The sequence below is a fragment of the Ammodytes marinus genome (assembly GCF_949987685.1).
Source record: "Ammodytes marinus genome assembly, chromosome: 18".
NCBI lineage: Eukaryota > Metazoa > Chordata > Actinopteri > Uranoscopiformes > Ammodytidae > Ammodytes > Ammodytes marinus.
This window is the reverse complement of record NC_137222.1, coordinates 27,421,961-27,443,580: the sequence shown is the minus strand read 5'-3', so window position 1 is coordinate 27,443,580 and position 21,620 is coordinate 27,421,961.

Genomic DNA, 21,620 nt, shown 5'->3' with positions numbered 1-21,620 from the left:
TGTTCCAAATGGTTTTCAAGAGTCTTTCATGGCTTGCCAAGCAGAACTCAGCATGCTAAACTAGTTATATATAGTATTTGCATTGAAATCTTAAGTCAATTTTATCATCAGCTTTCAGTGAAATTGAAACACTTGTACACTTGTACATAGTGTTTGTATTGAAATATTAAGAACTTTTTGGAAGCATTTTTCTTTTGCCTTTGAAAAAAAAAAGTTCCCCACAACATTCATCTCAAAAAAATTCTTCCTTCAGAAAAAAAAAATTCGTAAAAAAATTCTTCCTATGTTAAAAAAAATCTTCCTCTCAAAATGTAATCTTCCACCAAAAAGAAAAATTTTGCCCAAACTTTTTTTCCAAATGGTTTTCAAGAGTCTTTCACAGATTGCCAAGCTGAACTCAGGATGCCAAACAAGTTGTACATAGTATTTGTATTGAAATATTAAGAACACATATGCCATTGAAAAGAAAAAAGTTCCCCACAACAGTCACCTCAAAAAAATTCATCCTTGAGAAAAAAAAAAATTCGTAAAAAAAATTCTTCCTTTGTTAAAACAAATCTTCCTCTCAAAATATAATCTTCCAACAAAAAGAAAAATTTTGCTCAAACTTTTTTTCCAAATGGTTTTCAAGAGTCTTTCACAGCTTTCCAAGCTGAACTCAGGATGCCAAACAAGTTGTACATAGTGTTTGTATTGAAATATTAAGAACATTTTGGAAGCAGTTTTCATTTGCCTTTGAAAAAAAAAAAAGTTCCCTACAACAGTCACATCAAAAAAATTCTTCCTTCAGAAAAAAAAAGTCGTAAAAAAATTCTTCCTATGTTAAAAAAATGTTCCTCTCAAAATATAGTATTCCACCAAAAAGAAAAATTTCCTCTAACTTTTTTTCCAAATGGTTTTCAAGAGTCTTTCACAGCTTGCCAAGCTGAACTCTGGATGCCAAACAAGTTGTACATAGTGTTTGTATTGAAATATTAAGAACAAATATGCCATTGAAAAAAAAAAGTTCCCCACAACAGTCACATCAAAAAAATTCTTCCTTCAGAAAAAAAAAATCGTAAAAAAATTCTTCCTATGTTAAAAAAAATCTTCCTCTCAAAATGTAATCTTCCACCAAAAAGAAAAATTTTGCCCAAACTTTTTTTCCAAATGGTTTTCAAGAGTGTTTCACAGCTTGCCAAGCTGAACTCAGGATGCCAAACATTGCAATAAGAAGAACATTTCGGGAGCAGTTTTCATATGCCATTGAAAAAAAAAAAAGTTCACCACAACAGTCACCTCAAAAAAATTCTTCCTTCAGAAAAAAAAAATCGTAAAAAAATTCTTCCTATGTTAAAAAAAATGTTCCTCTCAAAATATAATCTTCCACCAAAAAGGAAAATTTTGCCCAAACTTTTTTTCCAAATGGTTTTCAAGAGTGTTTCACAGCTTGCCAAGCTGAACTCAGGATGCCAAACATTGCAGTAAGAAGAACATTTCGGTAGCAGTTTTCATATGCCATTGAAAAAAAAAAAAGTTCACCACAACAGTCACCTCAAAAAAATTCTTCCTTCAGAAAAAAAAAATCGTAAAAAAATTCTTCCTATGTTAAAAAAAATCTTCCTCTCAAAATATAATCTTCCACCAAAAAGAAAAATTTTGCTCAAACTTTTTTTCCAAATGGTTTTCAAGAGTATTTCACAGCTTGCCAAGCTGAACTCAGGATTCCAAACATTGCAATAAGAAGAACATTTCGGTAGCAGTTTTCATATGCCATTGAAAAAAAAAAGTTCCCCACAACAGTCACCTCAAAAAAATTCTTCTTTCAGAAAAAAAAAATTCGTAAAAAAATTCTTCCTATGTTAAAAAAAATCTTCCTCTCAAAATATAATCTTCCACCAAAAAGGAAAATTTTGCCCAAACTTTTTTTCCAAATGGTTTTCAAGAGTGTTTCACAGCTTGCCAAGCTGAACTCAGGATTCCAAACAAGTTGTACTTTCAATTATTTGCATTGAAATATAAAGCAGATTTCAGAAGCAGTTTTCATTTGCCTTCAAAAAAAGAATTCCCACTGTCAACCGAAAAAAAATTCTTCCTCCAAAAAAAACCAATGTCGATAAAAAAAATCTTCCTGTGATAAAAGAAATCTTCCTCTCAAAATATAATCTTCCACCAAAAAGAAAAATTTTGCTCAAACTTTTTTTCAGCTTTCAGTGAAATTTTATTGCTTCTTTCTGCAGCTCTCACTGAAATAAGGCTAATTTTCAACTTTGTTCAAATGTGCTGTAACTTTTGTTCCAAATGGTTTTCAAGAGTCTTTCATGGCTTGCCAAGCAGAACTCAGCATGCTAAACTAGTTATATATAGTATTTGCATTGAAATCTTAAGTCAATTTTATCATCAGCTTTCAGTGAAATTTTATTGCTTCTTTCTGCAGCTCTCACTGAAATAAGGCTAATTTTCAACTTTGTTCAAATGTGCTGTAACTTTTGTTCCAAATGGTTTTCAAGAGTCTTTCATGGCTTGCCAAGCAGAACTCAGCATGCTAAACTAGTTATATATAGTATTTGCATTGAAATCTTAAGTCAATTTTATCATCAGCTTTCAGTGAAATTTTATTGCTTCTTTCTGCAGCTCTCACTGAAATAAGGCTAATTTTCAACTTTGTTCAAATGTGCTGTAACTTTTGTTCCAAATGGTTTTCAAGAGTCTTTCATGGCTTGCCAAGCAGAACTCAGCATGCTAAACTAGTTATATATAGTATTTGCATTGAAATCTTAAGTCAATTTTATCATCAGCTTTCAGTGAAATTTTATTGCTTCTTTCTGCAGCTCTCACTGAAATAAGGCTAATTTTCAACTTTGTTCAAATGTGCTGTAACTTTTGTTCCAAATGGTTTTCAAGAGTCTTTCATGGCTTGCCAAGCAGAACTCAGCATGCTAAACTAGTTATATATAGTATTTGCATTGAAATCTTAAGTCAATTTTATCATCAGCTTTCAGTGAAATTTTATTGCTTCTTTCTGCAGCTCTCACTGAAATAAGGCTAATTTTCAACTTTGTTCAAATGTGCTGTAACTTTTGTTCCAAATGGTTTTCAAGAGTCTTTCATGGCTTGCCAAGCAGAACTCAGCATGCTAAACTAGTTATATATAGTATTTGCATTGAAATCTTAAGTCAATTTTATTATCAGCTTTCAGTGAAATTTTATTGCTTCTTTCTGCAGCTCTCACTGAAATAAGGCTAATTTTCAACTTTGTTCAAATGTGCTGTAACTTTTGTTCCAAATGGTTTTCAAGAGTCTTTCATGGCTTGCCAAGCAGAACTCAGCATGCTAAACTAGTTATATATAGTATTTGCATTGAAATATTAAGTCAATTTTATCATCAGCTTTCAGTGAAATTTTATTGCTTCTTTTTGCAGCTCTCACTGAAATAATGCTAATTTTCAACTTTGTTCAAATGTGCTGTAACTTTTGTTCCAAATGGTTTTCAAGAGTCTTTCATGGCTTGCCAAGCAGAACTCAGCATGCTAAACTAGTTATATATAGTATTTGCATTGAAATATTAAGTCAATTTTATCATCAGCTTTCAGTGAAATTTTATTGCTTCTTTCTGCAGCTCTCACTGAAATAAGGCTAATTTTCAACTTTGTTCAAATGTGCTGTAACTTTTGTTCCAAATGGTTTTCAAGAGTCTTTCATGGCTTGCCAAGCAGAACTCAGCATGCTAAACTAGTTATATATAGTATTTGCATTGAAATCTTAAGTCAATTTTATCATCAGCTTTCAGTGAAATTTTATTGCTTCTTTCTGCAGCTCTCACTGAAATAAGGCTAATTTTCAACTTTGTTCAAATGTGCTCTAACTTTTGTTCCAAATGGTTTTCAAGAGTCTTTCATGGCTTGCCAAGCAGAACTCAGCATGCTAAACTAGTTATATATAGTATTTGCATTGAAATCTTAAGTCAATTTTATCATCAGCTTTCAGTGAAATTTTATTGCTTCTTTCTGCAGCTCTCACTGAAATAAGGCTAATTTTCAACTTTGTTCAAATGTGCTGTAACTTTTGTTCCAAATGGTTTTCAAGAGTCTTTCATGGCTTGCCAAGCAGAACTCAGCATGCTAAACTAGTTATATATAGTATTTGCATTGAAATATTAAGTCAATTTTATCATCAGCTTTCAGTGAAATTTTATTGCTTCTTTTTGCAGCTCTCACTGAAATAAGGCTAATTTTCAACTTTGTTCAAATGTGCTGTAACTTTTGTTCCAAATGGTTTTCAAGAGTCTTTCATGGCTTGCCAAGCAGAACTCAGCATGCTAAACTAGTTATATATAGTATTTGCATTGAAATCTTAAGTCAATTTTATCATCAGCTTTCAGTGAAATTTTATTGCTTCTTTCTGCAGCTCTCACTGAAATAAGGCTAATTTTCAACTTTGTTCAAATGTGCTGTAACTTTTGTTCCAAATGGTTTTCAAGAGTCTTTCATGGCTTGCCAAGCAGAACTCAGCATGCTAAACTAGTTATATATAGTATTTGCATTGAAATATTAAGTTAATTTTATCATCAGCTTTCAGTGAAATTTTATTGCTTCTTTCTGCAGCTCTCACTGAAATAAGGCTAATTTTCAACTTTGTTCAAATGTGCTGTAACTTTTGTTCCAAATGGTTTTCAAGAGTCTTTCATGGCTTGCCAAGCAGAACTCAGCATGCTAAACTAGTTATATATAGTATTTGCATTGAAATATTAAGTCAATTTTATCATCAGTTCTCAGTGAAATTTTATTGCTTCTTTCTGCAGCTCTCACTGAAATAAGGCTAATTTTCAACTTTTTTCAAATGTGCTGTAACTTTTGTTCCAAATGGTTTTCAAGAGTCTTTCATGGCTTGCCAAGCAGAACTCAGCATGCTAAACTAGTTATATATAGTATTTGCATTGAAATCTTAAGTCAATTTTATCATCAGCTTTCAGTGAAATTTTATTGCTTCTTTCTGCAGCTCTCACTGAAATAAGGCTAATTTTCAACTTTGTTCAAATGTGCTGTAACTTTTGTTCCAAATGGTTTTCAAGAGTCTTTCATGGCTTGCCAAGCAGAACTCAGCATGCTAAACTAGTTATATATAGTATTTGCATTGAAATCTTAAGTCAATTTTATCATCAGCTTTCAGTGAAATTTTATTGCTTTTTTCTGCAGCTCTCACTGAAATAAGGCTAATTTTCAACTTTGTTCAAATGTGCTGTAACTTTTGTTCCAAATGGTTTTCAAGAGTCTTTCATGGCTTGCCAAGCAGAACTCAGCATGCTAAACTAGTTATATATAGTATTTGCATTGAAATCTTAAGTCAATTTTATCATCAGCTTTCAGTGAAATTGAAACACTTGTACACTTGTACATAGTGTTTTATTGAAATATTAAGAACTTTTTGGAAGCATTTTTCATTTGCCTTTGAAAAAAAAAAGTTCCCCACAACATTCATCTCAAAAAAATTCTTCCTTCAGAAAAAAAAAATTCGTAAAAAAATTCTTCCTATGTTAAAAAAAATCTTCCTCTCAAAATGTAATCTTCCACCAAAAAGAAAAATTTTGCCCAAACTTTTTTTCCAAATGGTTTTCAAGAGTCTTTCACAGATTGCCAAGCTGAACTCAGGATGCCAAACAAGTTGTACATAGTGTTTGTATTGAAATATTAAGAACACATATGCCATTGAAAAAAAAAAAGTTCCCTACAACAGTCACCTCAAAAAAATTCTTCCTTCAGAAAAAAAAAATCGTAAAAAAATTCTTCCTATGTTAAAAAAAATATTCCTCTCAAAATATAATCTTCCACCAAAAAGGAAAATTTTGCCCAAACTTTTTTTCCAAATGGTTTTCAAGAGTGTTTCACAGCTTGCCAAGCTGAACTCAGGTTGCCAAACATTGCAATAAGAAGAACATTTCGGTAGCAGTTTTCATATGCCATTGAAAAAAAAAAAGTTCACCACAACAGTCACCTCCAAAAAATTCTTCCTTCAGAAAAAAAAAATCGTAAAAAAATTCTTCCTATGTTAAAAAAAATCTTCCTCTCAAAATATAATCTTCCACCAAAAAGGAAAATTTTGCCCAAACTTTTTTTCCAAATGGTTTTCAAGAGTGTTTCACAGATTGCCAAGCTGAACTCAGGATGCCAAACATTGCAATAAGAAGAACATTTCGGTAGCAGTTTTCATATGCCATTGAAAAAAAAAAAAGTTCCCCACAACAGTCACCTCAAAAAAATTCTTCTTTCAGAAAAAAAAAATTCGTAAAAAAATTCTTCCTATGTTAAAAAAAATCTTCCTCTCAAAATATAATCTTCCACCAAAAAGGAAAATTTTGCCCAAACTTTTTTTCCAAATGGTTTTCAAGAGTGTTTCACAGCTTGCCAAGCTGAACTCAGGATGCCAAACATTGCAATAAGAAGAACATTTCGGTAGCAGTTTTCATATGCCATTGAAAAAAAAAAAGTTCACCACAACAGTCACCTCAAAAAAATTCTTCCTTCAGAAAAAAAAAATCGTAAAAAAATTCTTCCTATGTTAAAAAAAATGTTCCTCTCAAAATATAATCTTCCACCAAAAAGGAAAATTTTGCCCAAACTTTTTTTCCAAATGGTTTTCAAGAGTGTTTCACAGCTTGCCAAGCTGAACTCAGGATGCCAAACATTGCAATAAGAAGAACATTTCGGTAGCAGTTTTCATATGCCATTGAAAAAAAAAAAGTTCACCACAACAGTCACCTCAAAAAAATTCTTCCTTCAGAAAAAAAAAATCGTAAAAAAATTCTTCCTATGTTAAAAAAAATGTTCCTCTCAAAATATAATCTTCCACCAAAAAGGAAAATTTTGCCCAAACTTTTTTTCCAAATGGTTTTCAAGAGTGTTTCACAGCTTGCCAAGCTGAACTCAGGATTCCAAACATTGCAATAAGAAGAACGTTTCGGTAGCAGTTTTCATATGCCATTGAAAAAAAAAAGTTCCCCACAACAGTCACCTCAAAAAAATTCTTCTTTCAGAAAAAAAAAATTCGTAAAAAAATTCTTCCTATGTTAAAAAAATCTTCCTCTCAAAATATAATCTTCCACCAAAAAGGAAAATTTTGCCCAAACTTTTTTTCCAAATGGTTTTCAAGAGTGTTTCACAGCTTGCCAAGCTGAACTCAGGATGCCAAACATTGCAATAAGAAGAACATTTCGGTAGCAGTTTTCATATGCCATTGAAAAAAAAAAAAGTTCACAACCACAGTCACCTCAAAAAAATTCTTCCTTCAGAAAAAAAAAATCGTAAAAAAATTCTTCCTATGTTAAAAAAAATGTTCCTCTCAAAATAAAATCTTCCACCAAAAAGGAAAATTTTGCCCAAACTTTTTTTCCAAATGGTTTTCAAGAGTGTTTCACAGCTTGCCAAGCTGAACTCAGGATGCCAAACATTGCAATAAGAAGAACGTTTCGATAGCAGTTTTCATATGCCATTGAAAAAAAAAAGTTCCCCACAAAAGTCACCTCAAAAAAATTCTTCCTTCAGAAAAAAAAAATTTGTAAAAAAAATTCTTCCTATGTTAAAAAAAATCTTCGTCTCAAAATATAGTCTTAAACCAAAAAGAAAAATTTTGCTCAAACTTTTTTTCCAAATGGTTTTCAAGAGTATTTCACAGCTTGCCAAGCTGAACTCAGGATTCCAAACAAGTTGTACTTTCAATTATTTGCATTGAAATATAAAGCAGATTTCAGAAGCAGTTTTCATTTGCCTTCAAAAAAAGAATTCCCACTGTCAACCGAAAAAAAATTCTTCCTCCAAAAAAAACCAATGTCGATAAAAAAAATCTTCCTGTGATAAAAGAAATCTTCCTCTCAAAATATAATCTTCCACCAAAAAGAAAAATTTAGCTCAAACTTTTTTTCAGCTTTCAGTGAAATTTTATTGCTTCTTTCTGCAGCTCTCACTGAAATAAGGCTAATTTTCAACTTTGTTCAAATGTGCTGTAACTTTTGTTCCAAATGGTTTTCAAGAGTCTTTCATGGCTTGCCAAGCAGAACTCAGCATGCTAAACTAGTTATATATAGTATTTGCATTGAAATCTTAAGTCAATTTTATCATCAGCTTTCAGTGAAATTTTATTGCTTCTTTCTGCAGCTCTCACTGAAATAAGCCTAATTTTCAACTTTGTTCAAATGTGCTGTAACTTTTGTTCCAAATGGTTTTCAAGAGTCTTTCATGGCTTGCCAAGCAGAACTCAGCATGCTAAACTAGTTATATATAGTATTTGCATTGAAATCTTAAGTCAATTTTATCATCAGCTTTCAGTGAAATTTTATTGCTTCTTTCTGCAGCTCTCACTGAAATAAGGCTAATTTTCAACTTTGTTCAAATGTGCTGTAACTTTTGTTCCAAATGGTTTTCAAGAGTCTTTCATGGCTTGCCAAGCAGAACTCAGCATGCTAAACTAGTTATATATAGTATTTGCATTGAAATATTAAGTCAATTTTATCATCAGCTCTCAGTGAAATTTTATTGCTTCTTTCTGCAGCTCTCACTGAAATAAGGCTAATTTTCAACTTTGTTCAAATGTGCTGTAACTTTTGTTCCAAATGGTTTTCAAGAGTCTTTCATGGCTTGCCAAGCAGAACTCAGCATGCTAAACTAGTTATATATAGTATTTGCATTGAAATATTAAGTTAATTTTATCATCAGCTCTCAGTGAAATTTTATTGCTTCTTTCTGCAGCTCTCACTGAAATAAGGCTAATTTTCAACTTTGTTCAAATGTGCTGTAACTTTTCTTCCAAATGGTTTTCAAGAGTCTTTCATGGCTTGCCAAGCAGAACTCAGCATGCTAAACTAGTTATATATAGTATTTGCATTGAAATATTAAGTCAATTTTATCATCAGCTTTCAGTGAAATTTTATTGCTTCTTTCTGCAGCTCTCACTGAAATAAGGCTAATTTTCAACTTTGTTCAAATGTGCTGTAACTTTTGTTCCAAATGGTTTTCAAGAGTCTTTCATGGCTTGCCAAGCAGAACTCAGCATGCTAAACTAGTTATATATAGTATTTGCATTGAAATATTAAGTCAATTTTATCATCAGCTTTCAGTGAAATTTTATTGCTTCTTTCTGCAGCTCTCACTGAAATAAGGCTAATTTTCAACTTTGTTCAAATGTGCTGTAACTTTTGTTCCAAATGGTTTTCAAGAGTCTTTCATGGCTTGCCAAGCAGAACTCAGCATGCTAAACTAGTTATATATAGTATTTGCATTGAAATATTAAGTCAATTTTATCATCAGCTTTCAGTGAAATTTTATTGCTTCTTTCTGCAGCTCTCACTGAAATAAGGCTAATTTTCAACTTTGTTCAAATGTGCTGTAACTTTTGTTCCAAATGGTTTTCAAGAGTCTTTCATGGCTTGCCAAGCAGAACTCAGCATGCTAAACTAGTTATATATAGTATTTGCATTGAAATATTAAGTCAATTTTATCATCAGCTTTCAGTGAAATTTTATTGCTTCTTTCTGCAGCTCTCACTGAAATAAGGCTAATTTTCAACTTTGTTCAAATGTGCTGTAACTTTTGTTCCAAATGGTTTTCAAGAGTCTTTCATGGCTTGCCAAGCAGAACTCAGCATGCTAAACTAGTTATATATAGTATTTGCATTGAAATATTAAGTCAATTTTATCATCAGCTTTCAGTGAAATTTTATTGCTTCTTTCTGCAGCTCTCACTGAAATAAGGCTAATTTTCAACTTTGTTCAAATGTGCTGTAACTTTTGTTCCAAATGGTTTTCAAGAGTCTTTCATGGCTTGCCAAGCAGAACTCAGCATGCTAAACTAGTTATATATAGTATTTGCATTGAAATCTTAAGTCAATTTTATCATCAGCTTTCAGTGAAATTTTATTGCTTCTTTCTGCAGCTCTCACTGAAATAAGGCTAATTTTCAACTTTGTTCAAATGTGCTGTAACTTTTGTTCCAAATGGTTTTCAAGAGTCTTTCATGGCTTGCCAAGCAGAACTCAGCATGCTAAACTAGTTATATATAGTATTTGCATTGAAATATTAAGTCAATTTTATCATCAGCTTTCAGTGAAATTTTATTGCTTCTTTCTGCAGCTCTCACTGAAATAAGGCTAATTTTCAACTTTGTTCAAATGTGCTGTAACTTTTGTTCCAAATGGTTTTCAATAGTCTTTCATGGCTTGCCAAGCAGAACTCAGCATGCTAAACTAGTTATATATAGTATTTGCATTGAAATCTTAAATCAATTTTATCATCAGCTTTCAGTGAAATTTTATTGCTTCTTTCTGCAGCTCTCACTGAAATAAGCCTAATTTTCAACTTTGTTCAAATGAGCTGTAACTTTTGTTCCAAATGGTTTTCAAGAGTCTTTCATGGCTTGCCAAGCAAAACTCAGCATGCTAAACTAGTTATATATAGTATTTGCATTGAAATCTTAAGTCAATTTTATCATCAGCTTTCAGTGAAATTGAAACACTTGTACACTTGTACATAGTGTTTGTATTGAAATATTAAGAACTTTTTGGAAGCATTTTTCATTTGCTTTTGAAAAAAAAAAGTTCCCCACAACATTCATCTCAAAAAAATTCTTCCTTCAGAAAAAAAAAATTCGTAAAAAAATTCTTCCCACGTTAAAAAAAATCTTCCACTCAAAATGTAATCTTCCACCAAAAAGAAAAATTTTGCCCAAACTTTTTTTCCAAATGGTTTTCAAGAGTCTTTCACAGATTGCCAAGCTGAACTCAGGATGCTAAACAAGTTGTACATAGTGTTTGTATTGAAATATTAAGAAAACATATGCCATTGAAAAGAAAAAAGTTCCCCACAACAGTCACCTCAAAAAAATTCTTCCTTCAGAAAAAAAAAAATTCGTAAAAAAATTCTTCCTATGTTAAAAAAAATCTTCATCTCAAAATATAATCTTCCACCAAAAAGAAAAATTTTGCTCAAATTTTTTTTCCAAATGGTTTTCTAGAGTCTTTCACAGCTTGCCAAGCTGAACTCAGGATGCCAAACATTGCAAAAAAAGAAGAACATTTCGGTAGCAGTTTTCATATTCCATTGAAAAAAAAAAAAAGTTCACCATAACAGTCACCTCAAAAAAATTCTTCCTTCAGAAAAAAAAAAATCGTATAAAAATTCTTCCTATGTTAAAAAAAATCTTCCTCTCAAAATATAATCTTCCACCAAAAAGAAAAATGTTGCTAAAACTTTTTTTCCAAATGGTTTTCAAGAGTATTTCACAGCTTGCCAAGCTGATCTCAGGATTCCAAACATTGCAATAAGAAGAACTTTTCGATAGCAGTTTTCATATGCCATTGAAAAAAAAAAGTTCCCCACAACAGTCACCTCAAAAAAATTCTTCCTTCAGAAAAAAAAAATTCGTAAAAAAATTCTTCCTATGTTAAAAAAAATCTTCATCTCAAAATATAATCTTCCACCAAAAAGGAAAATTTTGCCCAAACTTTTTTTCCAAATGGTTTTCAAGAGTGTTTCACAGCTTGCCAAGCTGAACTCAGGATGCCAAATATTGCAATAAGAAGAACATTTCGGTAGCAGTTTTCATATGCCATTGAAAAAAAAAAAAGTTCACAACAGTCACCTCAAAAAAATTCTTCCTTCAGAAAAAAAAAATCGTAAAAAAATTCTTCCTATGTTAAAAAAAATCTTCGTCTCAAAATATAGTCTTCCACCAAAAAGAAAAATTTTGCTCAAACTTTTTTTCCAAATGGTTTTCAAGAGTATTTCACAGCTTGCCAAGCTGAACTCAGGATTCCAAACAAGTTGTACTTTCAATTATTTGCATTGAAATATAAAGCAGATTTCAGAAGCAGTTTTCATTTGCCTTCAAAAAAAGAATTCCCACTGTCAACCGAAAAAAAAATTCTTCCTCCAAAAAAAACCAATGTCGATGAAAAAAATCTTCCTGTGATAAAAGAAATCTTCCTCTCAAAATATAATCTTCCAACAAAAAGAAAAATTTTGCTCAAACTTTTTTTCCAAATGGTTTTCAAGAGTGTTTCACAGCTTGCCAAGCTGAACTCAGGATGCCAAATATTGCAATAAGAAGAACATTTCGGTAGCAGTTTTCATATGCCATTGAAAAAAAAAAAAGTTCACAACAGTCACCTCAAAAAAATTCTTCCTTCAGAAAAAAAAAATCGTAAAAAAATTCTTCCTATGTTAAAAAAAATCTTCGTCTCAAAATATAGTCTTCCACCAAAAAGAAAAATTTTGCTCAAACTTTTTTTCCAAATGGTTTTCAAGAGTATTTCACAGCTTGCCAAGCTGAACTCAGGATTCCAAACAAGTTGTACTTTCAATTATTTGCATTGAAATATAAAGCAGATTTCAGAAGCAGTTTTCATTTGCCTTCAAAAAAAGAATTCCCACTGTCAACCGAAAAAAAAATTCTTCCTCCAAAAAAAACCAATGTCGATGAAAAAAATCTTCCTGTGATAAAAGAAATCTTCCTCTCAAAATATAATCTTCCACCAAAAAGAAAAATTTTGCTCAAACTTTTTTTCAGCTTTCAGTGAAATTTTATTGCTTCTTTCTGCAGCTCTCACTGAAATAAGGCTAATTTTCAACTTTGTTCAAATGTGCTGTAACTTTTGTTCCAAATGGTTTTCAAGAGTCTTTCATGGCTTGCCAAGCAGAACTCAGCATGCTAAACTAGTTATATATAGTATTTGCATTGAAATCTTAAGTCAATTTTATCATCAGCTTTCAGTGAAATTTTATTGCTTCTTTCTGCAGCTCTCACTGAAATAAGGCTAATTTTCAACTTTGTTCAAATGTGCTGTAACTTTTGTTCCAAATGGTTTTCAAGAGTCTTTCATGGCTTGCCAAGCAGAACTCAGCATGCTAAACTAGTTATATATAGTATTTGCATTGAAATCTTAAGTCAATTTTATCATCAGCTTTCAGTGAAATTTTATTGCTTCTTTCTGCAGCTCTCACTGAAATAAGGCTAATTTTCAACTTTGTTCAAATGTGCTGTAACTTTTGTTCCAAATGGTTTTCAAGAGTCTTTCATGGCTTGCCAAGCAGAACTCAGCATGCTAAACTAGTTATATATAGTATTTGCATTGAAATATTAAGTCAATTTTATCATCAGCTTTCAGTGAAATTTTATTGCTTCTTTCTGCAGCTCTCACTGAAATAAGGCAAATTTTCAATTTTGTTCAAATGTGCTGTAACTTTTGTTCCAAATGGTTTTCAAGAGTCTTTCATGGCTTGCCAAGCAGAACTCAGCATGCTAAACTAGTTATATATAGTATTTGCATTGAAATATTAAGTCAATTTTATCATCAGCTTTCAGTGAAATTTTAATGCTTCTTTTTGCAGCTCTCACTGAAATAAGGCTAATTTTCAACTTTGTTCAAATGTGCTCTAACTTTTGTTCCAAATGGTTTTCAAGAGTCTTTCATGGCTTGCCAAGCAGAACTCAGCATGCTAAACTAGTTATATATAGTATTTGCATTGAAATATTAAGTCAATTTTATCATCAGCTTTCAGTGAAATTTTATTGCTTCTTTCTGCAGCTCTCACTGAAATAAGGCTAATTTTCAACTTTGTTCAAATGTGCTGTAACTTTTGTTCCAAATGGTTTTCAAGAGTCTTTTATGGCTTGCCAAGCAGAACTCAGCATGCTAAACTAGTTATATATAGTATTTGCATTGAAATCTTAAGTCAATTTTATCATCAGCTTTCAGTGAAATTTTATTGCTTCTTTCTGCAGCTCTCACTGAAATAAGGCTAATTTTCAACTTTGTTCAAATGTGCTGTAACTTTTGTTCCAAATGGTTTTCAAGAGTCTTTCATGGCTTGCCAAGCAGAACTCAGCATGCTAAACTAGTTATATATAGTATTTGCATTGAAATATTAAGTCAATTTTATCATCAGCTCTCAGTGAAATTTTATTGCTTCTTTCTGCAGCTCTCACTGAAATAAGGCTAATTTTCAACTTTGTTCAAATGTGCTGTAACTTTTGTTCCAAATGGTTTTCAAGAGTCTTTCATGGCTTGCCAAGCAGAACTCAGCATGCTAAACTAGTTATATATAGTATTTGCATTGAAATATTAAGTTAATTTTATCATCAGCTCTCAGTGAAATTTTATTGCTTCTTTCTGCAGCTCTCACTGAAATAAGGCTAATTTTCAACTTTGTTCAAATGTGCTGTAACTTTTCTTCCAAATGGTTTTCAAGAGTCTTTCATGGCTTGCCAAGCAGAACTCAGCATGCTAAACTAGTTATATATAGTATTTGCATTGAAATATTAAGTCAATTTTATCATCAGCTTTCAGTGAAATTTTATTGCTTCTTTCTGCAGCTCTCACTGAAATAAGGCTAATTTTCAACTTTGTTCAAATGTGCTGTAACTTTTGTTCCAAATGGTTTTCAAGAGTCTTTCATGGCTTGCCAAGCAGAACTCAGCATGCTAAACTAGTTATATATAGTATTTGCATTGAAATCTTAAGTCAATTTTATCATCAGCTTTCAGTGAAATTTTATTGCTTCTTTCTGCAGCTCTCACTGAAATAAGGCTAATTTTCAACTTTGTTCAAATGTGCTGTAACTTTTGTTCCAAATGGTTTTCAAGAGTCTTTCATGGCTTGCCAAGCAGAACTCAGCATGCTAAACTAGTTATATATAGTATTTGCATTGAAATCTTAAGTCAATTTTATCATCAGCTTTCAGTGAAATTTTATTGCTTCTTTCTGCAGCTCTCACTGAAATAAGGCCAATTTTCAATTTTGTTCAAATGTGCTGTAACTTTTGTTCCAAATGGTTTTCAAGAGTCTTTCATGGCTTGCCAAGCAGAACTCAGCATGCTAAACTAGTTATATATAGTATTTGCATTGAAATATTAAGTCAATTTTATCATCAGCTTTCAGTGAAATTTTAATGCTTCTTTTTGCAGCTCTCACTGAAATAAGGCTAATTTTCAACTTTGTTCAAATGTGCTGTAACTTTTGTTCCAAATGGTTTTCAAGAGTCTTTCATGGCTTGCCAAGCAGAACTCAGCATGCTAAACTAGTTATATATAGTATTTGCATTGAAATATTAAGTCAATTTTATCATCAGCTTTCAGTGAAATTGTATTGCTTCTTTCTGCAGCTCTCACTGAAATAAGGCTAATTTTCAACTTTGTTCAAATGTGCTGTAACTTTTGTTCCAAATGGTTTTCAAGAGTCTTTTATGGCTTGCCAAGCAGAACTCAGCATGCTAAACTAGTTATATATAGTATTTGCATTGAAATCTTAAGTCAATTTTATCATCAGCTTTCAGTGAAATTTTATTGCTTCTTTCTGCAGCTCTCACTGAAATAAGGCTAATTTTCAACTTTGTTCAAATGTGCTGTAACTTTTGTTCCAAATGGTTTTCAAGAGTCTTTCATGGCTTGCCAAGCAGAACTCAGCATGCTAAACTAGTTATATATAGTATTTGCATTGAAATATTAAGTCAATTTTATCATCAGCTCTCAGTGAAATTTTATTGCTTCTTTCTGCAGCTCTCACTGAAATAAGGCTAATTTTCAACTTTGTTCAAATGTGCTGTAACTTTTGTTCCAAATGGTTTTCAAGAGTCTTTCATGGCTTGCCAAGCAGAACTCAGCATGCTAAACTAGTTATATATAGTATTTGCATTGAAATATTAAGTCAATTTTATCATCAGCTCTCAGTGAAATTTTATTGCTTCTTTCTGCAGCTCTCACTGAAATAAGGCTAATTTTCAACTTTGTTCAAATGTGCTGTAACTTTTGTTCCAAATGGTTTTCAAGAGTCTTTCATGGCTTGCCAAGCAGAACTCAGCATGCTAAACTAGTTATATATAGTATTTGCATTGAAATATTAAGTTAATTTTATCATCAGCTTTCAGTGAAATTTTATTGCTTCTTTCTGCAGCTCTCACTGAAATAAGGCTAATTTTCAACTTTGTTCAAATGTGCTGTAACTTTTGTTCCAAATGGTTTTCAAGAGTCTTTCATGGCTTGCCAAGCAGAACTCAGCATGCTAAACTAGTTATATATAGTATTTGCATTGAAATCTTAAGTCAATTTTATCATCAGCTTTCAGTGAAATTGAAACACTTGTACACTTGTACATAGTGTTTGTATTGAAATATTAAGAACTTTTTGGAAGCATTTTTCATTTGCCTTTGAAAAAAAAAAGTTCCCCACAACATTCATCTCAAAAAAATTCTTCCTTCAGAAAAAAAAAATTCGTAAAAAAATTCTTCCTATGTTAAAAAAAATCTTCCTCTCAAAATGTAATCTTCCACCAAAAAGAAAAATTTTGCCCAAACTTTTTTTCCAAATGGTTTTCAAGAGTCTTTCACAGATTGCCAAGCTGAACTCAGGATGCCAAACAAGTTGTACATAGTGTTTGTATTGAAATATTAAGAACACATATGCCATTGAAAAGAAAAAAGTTCCCCACAACAGTCACCTCAAAAAAATTCATCCTTGAGAAAAAAAAAAATTCGTAAAAAAAATTCTTCCTTTGTTAAAAAAAATCTTCCTCTCAAAATATAATCTTCCACCAAAAAGAAAAATTTTGCTCAAACTTTTTTTTGCAAATGGTTTTCAAGAGTCTTTCACAGCTTTCCAAGCTGAACTCAGGATGCCAAACAAGTTGTACATAGTGTTTGTATTGAAATATTAAGAACATTTTGGAAGCAGTTTTCATTTGACTTTGAAAAAAAAAAAAGTTCCCTACAACAGTCACATCAAAAAAATTCTTCCTTCAGAAAAAAAAAATCGTAAAAAAATTCTTCCTATGTTAAAAAAATGTTCCTCTCAAAATATAGTATTCCACCAAAAAGAAAAATTTCCTCTAACTTTTTTTCCAAATGGTTTTCAAGTCTTTCACAGATTGCCAAGCTGAACTCAGGATGCCAAACAAGTTGTACATAGTGTTTGTATTGAAACATTAAGAAAACATATGCCATTGAAAAGAAAAAAGTTCCCCACAACAGTCACCTCAAAAAAATTCTTCCTTCAGAAAAAAAAAAATTCGTAAAAAAATTCTTCCTATGTTAAAAAAAATCTTCATCTCAAAATATAATCTTCCACCAAAAAGAAAAATTTTGCTCAAATTTTTTTTCCAAATGGTTTTCTAGAGTCTTTCACAGCTTGCCAAGCTGAACTCAGGATGCCAAACATTGCAAAAAAAGAAGAACATTTCGGTAGCAGTTTTCATATGCCATTGAAAAAAAAAAAAAGTTCACCACAACAGTCACCTCAAAAAAATTCTTCCTTCAGAAAAAAAAAATCGTAAAAAAATTCTTCCTATGTTAAAAAAAATCTTCCTCTCAAAATATAATCTTCCACCAAAAAGAAAAATGTTGCTAAAACTTTTTTTCCAAATGGTTTTCAAGAGTATTTCACAGCTTGCCAAGCTGAACTCAGGATTCCAAACCATGCAAGAAGAAGAACGTTTCGATAGCAGTTTTCATATGCCATTGAAAAAAAAAAGTTCCCCACAACAGTCACCTCAAAAAAATTCTTCCTTCAGAAAAAAAAAATTCGTAAAAAAATTCTTCCTATGTTAAAAAAAATCTTCATCTCAAAATATAATCTTCCACCAAAAAGGAAAATTTTGCCCAAACTTTTTTTCCAAATGGTTTTCAAGAGTGTTTCACAGCTTGCCAAGCTGAACTCAGGATGCCAAACATTGCAATAAGAAGAACATTTCGGTAGCAGTTTTCATATGCCATTGAAAAAAAAAAAAGTTCACCACAACAGTCACCTCAAAAAAATTCTTCCTTCAGAAAAAAAAAAATCGTAAAAAAATTCTTCCTATGTTAAAAAAAATGTTCCTCTCAAAATATAATCTTCCACCAAAAAGGAAAATTTTGCCCAAACTTTTTTTCCAAATGGTTTTCAAGAGTGTTTCACAGCTTGCCAAGCTGAACTCAGGATGCCAAACATTGCAATAAGAAGAACATTTCGGTAGCAGTTTTCATATGCCATTGAAAAAAAAAAAAGTTCACCACAACAGTCACCTCAAAAAAATTCTTCCTTCAGAAAAAAAAAAATTCGTAAAAAAAATTCTTCCTATGTTAAAAAAAATCTTCGTCTCAAAATATAGTCTTCCACCAAAAAGAAAAATTTTGCTCAAACTTTTTTTCCAAATGGTTTTCAAGAGTATTTCACAGCTTGCCAAGCTGAACTCAGGATTCCAAACAAGTTGTACTTTCAATTATTTGCATTGAAATATAAAGCAGATTTCAGAAGCAGTTTTCATTTGCCTTCAAAAAAAGAATTCCCACTGTCGACCGAAAAAAAATTCTTCCTCCAAAAAAAACCAATGTCGATAAAAAAAATCTTCCTGTGATAAAAGAAATCTTCCTCTCAAAATATAATCTCCCACCAAAAAGAAAAATTTTGCTTTAACTTTTTTTCAGCTTTCAGTGAAGTTTTATTGCTTCTTTCTGCAGCTCTCACTGAAATAAGGCTAATTTTCAACTTTGTTCAAATGTGCTGTAACTTTTGTTCCAAATGGTTTTCAAGAGTCTTTCATGGCTTGCCAAGCAGAACTCAGCATGCTAAACTAGTTATATATAGTATTTGCATTGAAATCTTAAGTCAATTTTATCATCAGCTTTCAGTGAAATTTTATTGCTTCTTTCTGCAGCTCTCACTGAAATAAGGCTAATTTTCAACTTTGTTCAAATGTGCTGTAACTTTTGTTCCAAATGGTTTTCAAGAGTCTTTCATGGCTTGCCAAGCAGAACTCAGCATGCTAAACTAGTTATATATAGTATTTGCATTGAAATCTTAAGTCAATTTTATCATCAGCTTTCAGTGAAATTTTATTGCTTCTTTCTGCAGCTCTCACTGAAATAAGCCTAATTTTCAACTTTGTTCAAATGTGCTGTAACTTTTGTTCCAAATGGTTTTCAAGAGTCTTTCATGGCTTGCCAAGCAGAACTCAGCAAGCTAAACTAGTTGTATATAGTATTTGCATTGAAATCTTAAGTCAATTTTATCATCAGCTTTCAGTGAAATTTTATTGCTTCTTTCTGCAGCTCTCACTGAAATAAGGCTAATTTTCAACTTTGTTCAAATGTGCTGTAACTTTTGTTCCAAATGGTTTTCAAGAGTCTTTCATGGCTTACCAAGCAGAACTCAGCATGCTAAACTAGTTATATATAGTATTTGCATTGAAATCTTAAGTCAATTTTATCATCAGCTTTCAGTGAAATTTTATTGCTTCTTTCTGCAGCTCTCACTGAAATAAGCCTAATTTTCAACTTTGTTCAAATGTGCTGTAACTTTTGTTCCAAATGGTTTTCAAGAGTCTTTCATGGCTTGCCAAGCAGAACTCAGCATGCTAAACTAGTTATATATAGTATTTGCATTGAAATATTAAGTTAATTTTATCATCAGCTTTCAGTGAAATTTTATTGCTTCTTTCTGCAGCTCTCACTGAAATAAGGCTAATTTTCAACTTTGTTCAAATGTGCTGTAACTTTTGTTCCAAATGGTTTTCAAGAGTCTTTCATGGCTTGCCAAGCAGAACTCAGCATGATAAACTAGTTATATATAGTATTTGCATTGAAATATTAAGTCAATTTTATCATCAGCTTTCAGTGAAATTGAAACACTTGTACACTTGTACATAGTGTTTTATTGAAATATTAAGAACTTTTTGGAAGCATTTTTCATTTGCCTTTGAAAAAAAAAAGTTCCCCACAACATTCATCTCAAAAAAATTCTTCCTTCAGAAAAAAAAAATTCGTAAAAAAATTCTTCCTATGTTAAAAAAAATCTTCCTCTCAAAATATAATCTTCCACCAAAAAGAAAAATTTTGCCCAAACTTTTTTTCCAAATGGTTTTCAAGAGTCTTTCACAGATTGCCAAGCTGAACTCAGGATGCCAAACAAGTTGTACATAGTGTTTGTATTGAAATATTAAGAACACATATGCCATTGAAAAGAAAAAAGTTCCCCACAACAGTCACCTCAAAAAAATTCATCCTTGAGAAAAAAAAAAATTCGTAAAAAAAAATCTTCCTTTGTAAAAAAAAATCTTCCTCTCAAAATATAATCTTCCACCAAAAAGAAAAATTTTGCTCAAACTTTTTTTCCAAATGGTTTTCAAGAGTCTTTCATAGCTTTCCAAGCTGAACTCAGGATGCCAAACAAGTTGTACATAGTGTTTGTATTGAAATATTAAGAACATTTTGGAAGCAGTTTTCATTTGCCTTTGAAAAAAAAAAAAGTTCCCTACAACAGTCACATCAAAAAAATTCTTCCTTCAGAAAAAAAAAATCGTAAAAAAATTCTTCCTATGTTAAAAAAATGTTCCTCTCAAAATATAGTATTCCACCAAAAAGAAAAATTTCCTCTAACTTTTTTTCCAAATGGTTTTCAAGAGTCTTTCACAGCTTGCCAAGCTGAACTCTGGATGCCAAACAAGTTGTACATAGTGTTTGTATTGAAATATTAAGAACAAATATGCCATTGAAAAAAAAAAGTTCCCCACAACAGTCACTTCAAAAAAATTCTTCCTTCAGAAAAAAAAAATCGTAAAAAAATTCTTCCTATGTTAAAAGAAATCTTCCTCTCAAAATGTAATCTTCCACCAAAAAGAAAAATTTTGCCCAAACTTTTTTTCCAAATGGTTTTCAAGTCTTTCACAGATTGCCAAGCTGAACTCAGGATGCCAAACAAGTTGTACATAGTGTTTGTATTGAAATATTAAGAAAACATATGCCATTGAAAAAAAAAAGTTCCCCACAACAGTCACCTCAAAAAAATTCTTCCTTCAGAAAAAAAAAATTCGTAAAAAAATTCTTCCTATGTTAAAAAAAATCTTCATCTCAAAATAAAATCTTCCACCAAAAAGGAAAATTTTGCCCAAACTTATTTTCCAAATGGTTTTCAAGAGTGTTTCACAGCTTGCCAAGCTGAACTCAGGATGCCAAACATTGCAATAAGAAGAACATTTCGGTAGCAGTTTTCATATGCCATTGAAAAAAAAAAAGTTCACCACAACAGTCACCTCAAAAAAATTCTTCCTTCAGAAAAAAAAAATCGTAAAAAAATTCTTCCTATGTTAAAAAAAAATGTTCCTCTCAAAATATAATCTTCCACCAAAAAGGAAAATTTTGCCCAAACTTTTTTTCCAAATGGTTTTCAAGAGTGTTTCACAGCTTGCCAAGCTGAACTCAGGATGCCAAACATTGCAATAAGAAGAACATTTCGGTAGCAGTTTTCATATGCCATTGAAAAAAAAAAAAGTTCACCACAACAGTCACCTCAAAAAAATTCTTCCTTCAGAAAAAAAAATCGTAAAAAAATTCTTCCTATGTTAAAAAAAATGTTCCTCTCAAAATATAATCTTCCACCAAAAAGGAAAATTTTGCCAAAACTTTTTTTCCAAATGGTTTTCAAGAGTGTTTCACAGCTTGCCAAGCTGAACTCAGGATGCCAAACATTGCAATAAGAAGAACGTTTCGATAGCAGTTTTCATATGCCATTGAAAAAAAAAAGTTCCCCACAACAGTCACCTCAAAAAAATTCTTCCTTCAGAAAAAAAAAAATTCGTAAAAAATATTCTTCCTATGTTAAAAAAAATCTTCGTCTCAAAATATAGTCTTTCAC